The sequence below is a fragment of the Nestor notabilis genome, unplaced genomic scaffold, assembly GCF_000696875.1.
Source record: "Nestor notabilis isolate BGI_N333 unplaced genomic scaffold, ASM69687v1 scaffold23096, whole genome shotgun sequence".
Classification (NCBI taxonomy): domain Eukaryota; kingdom Metazoa; phylum Chordata; class Aves; order Psittaciformes; family Psittacidae; genus Nestor; species Nestor notabilis.
In genome coordinates this window covers 29276-35611 of record NW_009933633.1, presented here as the reverse complement: position 1 = coordinate 35611, position 6336 = coordinate 29276, and the positions used below count along the sequence as shown (strand labels likewise).

General features: G+C 45.2%; 1 protein-coding gene across 1 annotated transcript in view; it reads right to left on the bottom strand.

Annotated features, from left to right (window-relative positions):
- The window catches only part of ULK1 (unc-51 like autophagy activating kinase 1), a 77934-nt gene that overhangs the window by 42329 nt on the left and 29269 nt on the right, over positions 1-6336 (bottom strand). The window lies entirely within an intron of this gene.

Genomic DNA, 6336 nt, shown 5'->3' with positions numbered 1-6336 from the left:
GCTGAACCAGCACAGACAATGAGAACCTGCAGCTTGCTTAGAATGAAAAGCCAGCACTGTGCCAGAGTGAAAATACAGTATTGCAGCCAGCTGCCTTCTTGTTCTTGACCTGGTTCTGTCCTGCTCTCCCCCTCCGAGGGCTGAGCTTCATTGCAGCAAGCTCTGATGCTCAGGTCTGAGCTGGCCTAATAGCCTCACCCAGGAGCCTAAACAATTGCAGATGTGAGGAGTCCCAAATGATGAATGGCAGATCCCACTGAGAACATGGATTAATGCTGCAGGGCATTTAGAAAAGGGGCAGGGAGCCTACTGATGGGCAGGGGATCCATGAAGAGAACAGGAATGTGGGGAAACAGCAACTGAATTAGGATTTTCTACTTCATTTCCAGGAAGCCAGAAGAACTCAAGCCACAGCTCCTATTCGTGCAGTAACATACACAACTACCGGGGATGTTGACAATGAGATTCCCAATTCTGAGAGATGGGATTATTTAAAAGAAAAAGCTAGGCACGACAAGAGGTTTATGGCTGTGGTTAAAAATAAAATCACCAGGATAGAAGCACAGACACATAAAACTCTCCTAATGTAATTTCTCCATTTGTTTTTATGCAATGAATAACACAGGCCAGTAAATTAACCCTGGTGTCTCAAGCTTTTCTGCTTAGGCAAAGTCTCTTTATGAAAGGCAGAGCAGGCTGGCTGGCATGACACAGACATGAAGGCACATACAAACAGGGAAGGAAGATCAGAGAGATTAATCTGCAATCAGTGGTGGTGCAGCAGAGTGTGTAGGAAAGTGTGAACAAGGAGGCAACAGGCAGCTGCTTCTGATGTTCAGGGCAGGCTCCAAAAACCCTCGAGCCTTCCACCTACTTCCATTTCTAAATTAAAAGTATTTAAGGTCAATTAAGATGCTTAAAATGGTAAATCAGACAAGCTAATCTGCAGATGGCCATCAAAATACCACTAACACAGCATGGCTGGAAAAGCAGCCACATAAGATGCTGTTTCAACATCCCTCTGCCTGAAGATGAAAATTCGGGATAACAGAGCTCAGTACAAAACTTCAAGAGAAACCAAAGGGAGAGTCCCAAAAGCTGCTAGTATCAGTAGACTCCTGTAGGACTGATCAGGACAGTATTCCTTGCATAGTCTTAGCAACCCAAGCATCATGGCTCTCCTATCAATTCGTACCAATAAGAGCTACTGGATTCCTAAAAGAAGGAAATAAGAAAGATTTCCTGGTTCTCCTTCCTGCAGTAACATATCCAAGCGGAAGTGCAAAAATACCTTCTCCACAAGCCATTAAACGAATGTAACTTAGCAAAGCCCCTTCTTACATAGATATCAAACTGCACCAAGATTTCCAATCACTGCCACTGAATCTGAGTTGGTTCAGAACAACTCCATTTTACACCTTTCCCCTTGCCTTGTAATTAGATTCTTATTATTTGGCAAACTTTAATGAGGCAAGTGTGCACCAAATGGCTTGGCCACAATGCTCTGCATGATGAAAAATATGCCTGACAGACAAAACGTATAAGGAACAGAACTCCACTGCAGGGAAGCCAAGTGCTTGCTCACATCAGAGAGATAGAAGCCTTGGCTGTTTGCTCTGCTCATTTCCTGTCGCAACAACTCAATTGTTTCACAAATACAATGAAGCTCTGATCTATTTCAAACGCTGTTTTGTCAGAAACTGTCCTGGTAATAAAGACAAGAGTATATTAAAAGCAGCACACATGCAAAGTCCAGTTCATTAGAGAGGGTTTCTAAGCACTAGTTTGGATAGAAACGAAATCCTCTATAAAAGTTATCCCCTCCTCTTAGTACATCCCTATAGGGAGGGTGTTTCTCCACATCCTGCTGTCTCAGAACAATTCCCACTTGTTCTGCAAGTGACCCACGCAGACCATGCTTCCTCACAAGGCTGCTCCCAGGAGCCCACAGTTCAAGGTTGGTCTCTGATACAGGTGGCTGGCTGCTGGAGAAGAGTCAGTTCAGTGAGAGCCCAGCACAGACAACTGTGGATCACCACTAATTTGGAAAGAACAACTGCATCTTCACGTAACTTCATTATTAATCAACAGAGTCACACAGTTCTGCTCCTATCAGCAGGCCCTCAGGCTCACAGTAACAGGACCACTGCTCTCCTGCTGTTAGCATCATTTCATAGCGCACTGGTACCTTCACTCACTTTGCTCACCTCTTCTTTCAATAAATTCTGCTTCTCTGAGAATCACAAGAGGGGAAGAAAAACCCACCCCAAACCAATAATGCAGAAATGTTTGCAAGACACTAAAAATGCCAGGTGAATTCCTTCTTTTAGGAAGCTAAGGCCTTACTTTGAAATCTACCTTCCAGGCAGATACACCCTACCCAAGAAAACCACCAGAAAAAGCACATCTTTGGCACCTAACAACTAGACCATTCAAGGTACACAGAGCCAGCTGCTACCTGCAGGACAGCATCCATCTGTCAGAAACAGGGATGCAGAACGGACAGCTCAGTTTTCCCCCAAAACAAGAGACACACCAGCAGGCTAATTCATGCCCTTGTTCCCCCTCTCATGTTACTATGGAGCAGCTGCATTAGTGTAACTGGTTCTGGTTTTGTCTGTCCTTTCTATATATAAAGACAATTGGACAAATTCAATCCTGCCACTCTCTTACTTTGTCCTGAGCAGCAGTGGAAATATGTTGAGCCAACAAAGGCATTCAGTATAAACCCTGCCAAATCCCATTCGCTGCTGGCTGCCTGCAAGTGAATTGCACACAAAAAGCATGCAGGGTGGTGTTTCCAAAAGCACTCAGCACTGGATTTGTTGCACTTGGGTGAAGGCTGGATATAAAAGCCCAGCACTCAGAGGAAAGCCAGAGGCATTCACACCCCCAGCGAACAGCACTGTCTAGTCAACACTTCATAGCAGGTCTATGGTATATGCTGCTCTTTCAATCCTTTCCTTTGGGATTCCTGGGGATTCAGAGGTGCAGAGAGGATTCAGAAAAAAGAAATAAGTAATGATGTTTCCAGCTCAGCAGGTCTAGGGAACAGCTTGAAAACCTGCTGCAAACACCTTCTGTTTGTGCACTCTTAACAGTCAATATTTTTAGACTGCAACTAGGTGGCTGACACTGGGTGGAACCTGAAAGCACAAAGACCAGAAACAAATAAAAACCCTAAACCTTCTTCAGGATGTTTTTCTCTCTACTCCCAACAGAGCAGGATCAGATTCACAAACACTGGTCCAAAAGCCCGTGTCTCACTGACCACAGCATCAAGTCAGTCACTGCCCCCAGTCTCAGCAGAATAACCTACCACTGCCAGGAATACCTGTCCCCATTCACAGAGGACAGTCCAGAGGAGCAGCTTTGAGAACAGAAGAGTAGCCTGCCTGACAAATACATCAGGAGCTCAAATTCTAGGTATAAAATCCTCCCTTCTCCAGTCTTCCTCAAGGCCCATTTCGCAACACAGCAGTTGTTGTAAGCGATACATAATCCTAGTACTTATGCAGGCAGAATTAACCCAGAAATAAAGCAGTGGACTTGGTACACGAGGCTTAGAAATTAATTTTTCACCTAGTAGCCAGCTGGGATGAGAACACACAGAGGCACATTAACTCCTTCAGAGCTGCCAGACAAGGCAGCAGAACCTGCATTACCACTCTGGTCACTTCCCTGCTCCCTGGCTCGCTCTCCTGCAGACACAGCACACCATGCCCATAAAGCAGCTAGAAGATTCATATAGAGGCTCATGCAGCAGACAACCAGGTTTCATAGTCCTTAAGCAGGCTCTGATGTCCAAGTGAAGCCGTGTCACTGCCAGAGAAAGCTCTGACACAAAGTGCATGTGCTTGGTGGTGCATGTGCTTACCAAGAGATGCCCAGTTTTTGAAGGGGTCACACAACAGAAGCCACCAGGGACATGAGTGTGATTCCTCACACACACACACTCTCCCCTGCAAAAAACTCTAATAAGATAAGAGCTTGAGGTAATTCACCTCTAATCATACTTAAAATGCCATCTGACAAGCACTGGATTGGGTCTGAAAGATGTATTTTCTTCTCTGGCTCCAGTTTTGCTTCTGGTTGTCACTTGTCTACACAGCATTATGGCAGGCACTGGGTCCCAATCTTTTCAGCTCGGGTAAGGACAAGAGAAACCCACTACACTCTCAAGCACTTCTCAGTGCAGCAAGTGGTCAGCAAGACCAGGAAATACACTGTTCAAGTCCTCAGTGACAGAAATGCAATTGCAGACCACTTATTAGGCAAGGCAAATTAACAATTCCACATTAATACTGTTGCTCACCAAATCTGTTTATAGGGATTATGAATCCCATTAATCTCATCCCTATGGCAGTCCCACTGCTTTGTTTATGGGCATGTTTAATACAAAAAGCTCCTTAAGACAGCTTCACCAGCCATCTCGCCAACTGTTCTCATCTAAGCATCAGCAGCTTCTTTCTTGTCTGCATGCAATCAGGCAAGGAATGGACAAGAAGGGCTCTGGGAAGTTGCCTTGGGTGACCCAGCTGTGGTTAATTTTAACTTTGAGACAGCTAGAAATCACTTTTGCACACATCTCTGCCTTGATTTAACAAGCACTTTCTGGATTGACAGCTGCCTCAGCCTTTCCACACATCTGATCTTCTCTCCATCTAGCCCAGTCCCCGCAAAGCCCTGTTGTATTTTTAGACAGCTCATTCCTCCTCACTGCAGACACTGGAGTCCTTTTGGTTTGCATCCTTGTGAAGGTGCCCAATTGGCAGCAACATGCAGCAAACAGACAGAGCTCCCAAATGCAGTTTCACAGCACCGTGCTCCACATTCCCATGGGTTATCTCAGCTAAACAGAGGTGAGGGGCTGTCCTTGCCACCCTGCGAGGCAAGGCACTGAAGAGTTTCATGTCAGAAATCCAGTTCCTGGCTGCCCTGTACAACTGGGTCTGTTGGTGGCACTGTGTGGAATCAGCCTGTTACCTCCTCACTCAGAGGCCTCTCCCAAAAGCACTCATTCCTATTCATGGTCTCCCCATCACCTCTGTCCACTACCCCTCTCTCCTCCTAAAAGCTCTGTAAATAATAGCTTCTTGCCTGCTCAGTGACCATCAGCAAATTCTTACAACACAGTCATGCCAACAAAGAAATAAAGCAGGTTAATCTTTAACTAGCTTTCCAACATCTGCCCTAGACAGGCTTCTGCAGCTATGAGAAGGCAATTTGTGTCACACATGGTCAAAACAAATAGATAGTGCACAGAGAACCATCTGGGCTGAGCTCTTCTCTCTCCCTAATCAAACAAATCCACAGCTGCTGCTGCAGTAACAAATGGGGCCTGGCATTTGGCTTCAAAATACAAACCCTAAAAAGAGGAAAGGGCATAGGGAAAAATTAAAATAGAGAAACAAATGACCCCATCCTCAGCCCAACAGATGTTGGATGTATACACAGAAGAAAGAAGTCAGCCAGTCAAGCAAGCACAAAGCAAGGATCAGGACCTGCTGGGCAGGGACTGAAATGTCCCTTCATTGCCCACCACTAGGCAGGGTATGGCCATGCTTCAACCAGAGGGCAACAGGCATATAGGACTGCTCTCACCTCTGCGTGAGCCTGAGGACACACATATAGGCAGAGCCAATGGTTTCCTGCCCTTTCAAAACCTTGGCTGGGAGCTGAATGAAGCTGGCTAGTACTCAACTTCATTTCCTGTGAAGTCTTCTCTGCAAGAGCAAATGTTTTCCCAGCGTTTCTGTGAATGCTTCAATGAGCAATGATAAAAGCCACCTAAAGTTTTCAAAGAAATCAGATGCCCCACGGTTGTGTGTGAGCTACTAAGCAAAGAACACCTACAATAGAGCCACCACGTTAAATGGCAACTAAATAATTTGAATGAGTACAGTATCAAGGTGCCTTTACAGACTAAAAGACACCAACTAACAAGCCCGAATGAGTGCAAGGCTCTCCTATGCATGCAGAGTCAAAGCTTGCTTCCTCCACCCCCCCGATTTTTGTCTTAATGCACAAATATTTATTTCCTTCCATCTGAACAGTCATTTTCTTGTCTCAAACAAAGATACCAACTCTGACAAGAAGTGGATGCAGCCAGTAAAAAGGAGCCATTCAGGAGTTGCAGTGTACTTTGTAGGGGTGTTTACAAAAACAGAAACATTCAAAGGAAATGAAGTCTTGCTCTAAATGCAGAGCAAGCTGGTGGACAGAACATAAAGCACTGGAATGGAAGATTCTTACAGCAGCAGGGAAAAAATGACTCTGAAGGAGAAAAGTGTTCTTGGCTCAGACAAAACCAAAATATACCATTAATTTACTTGT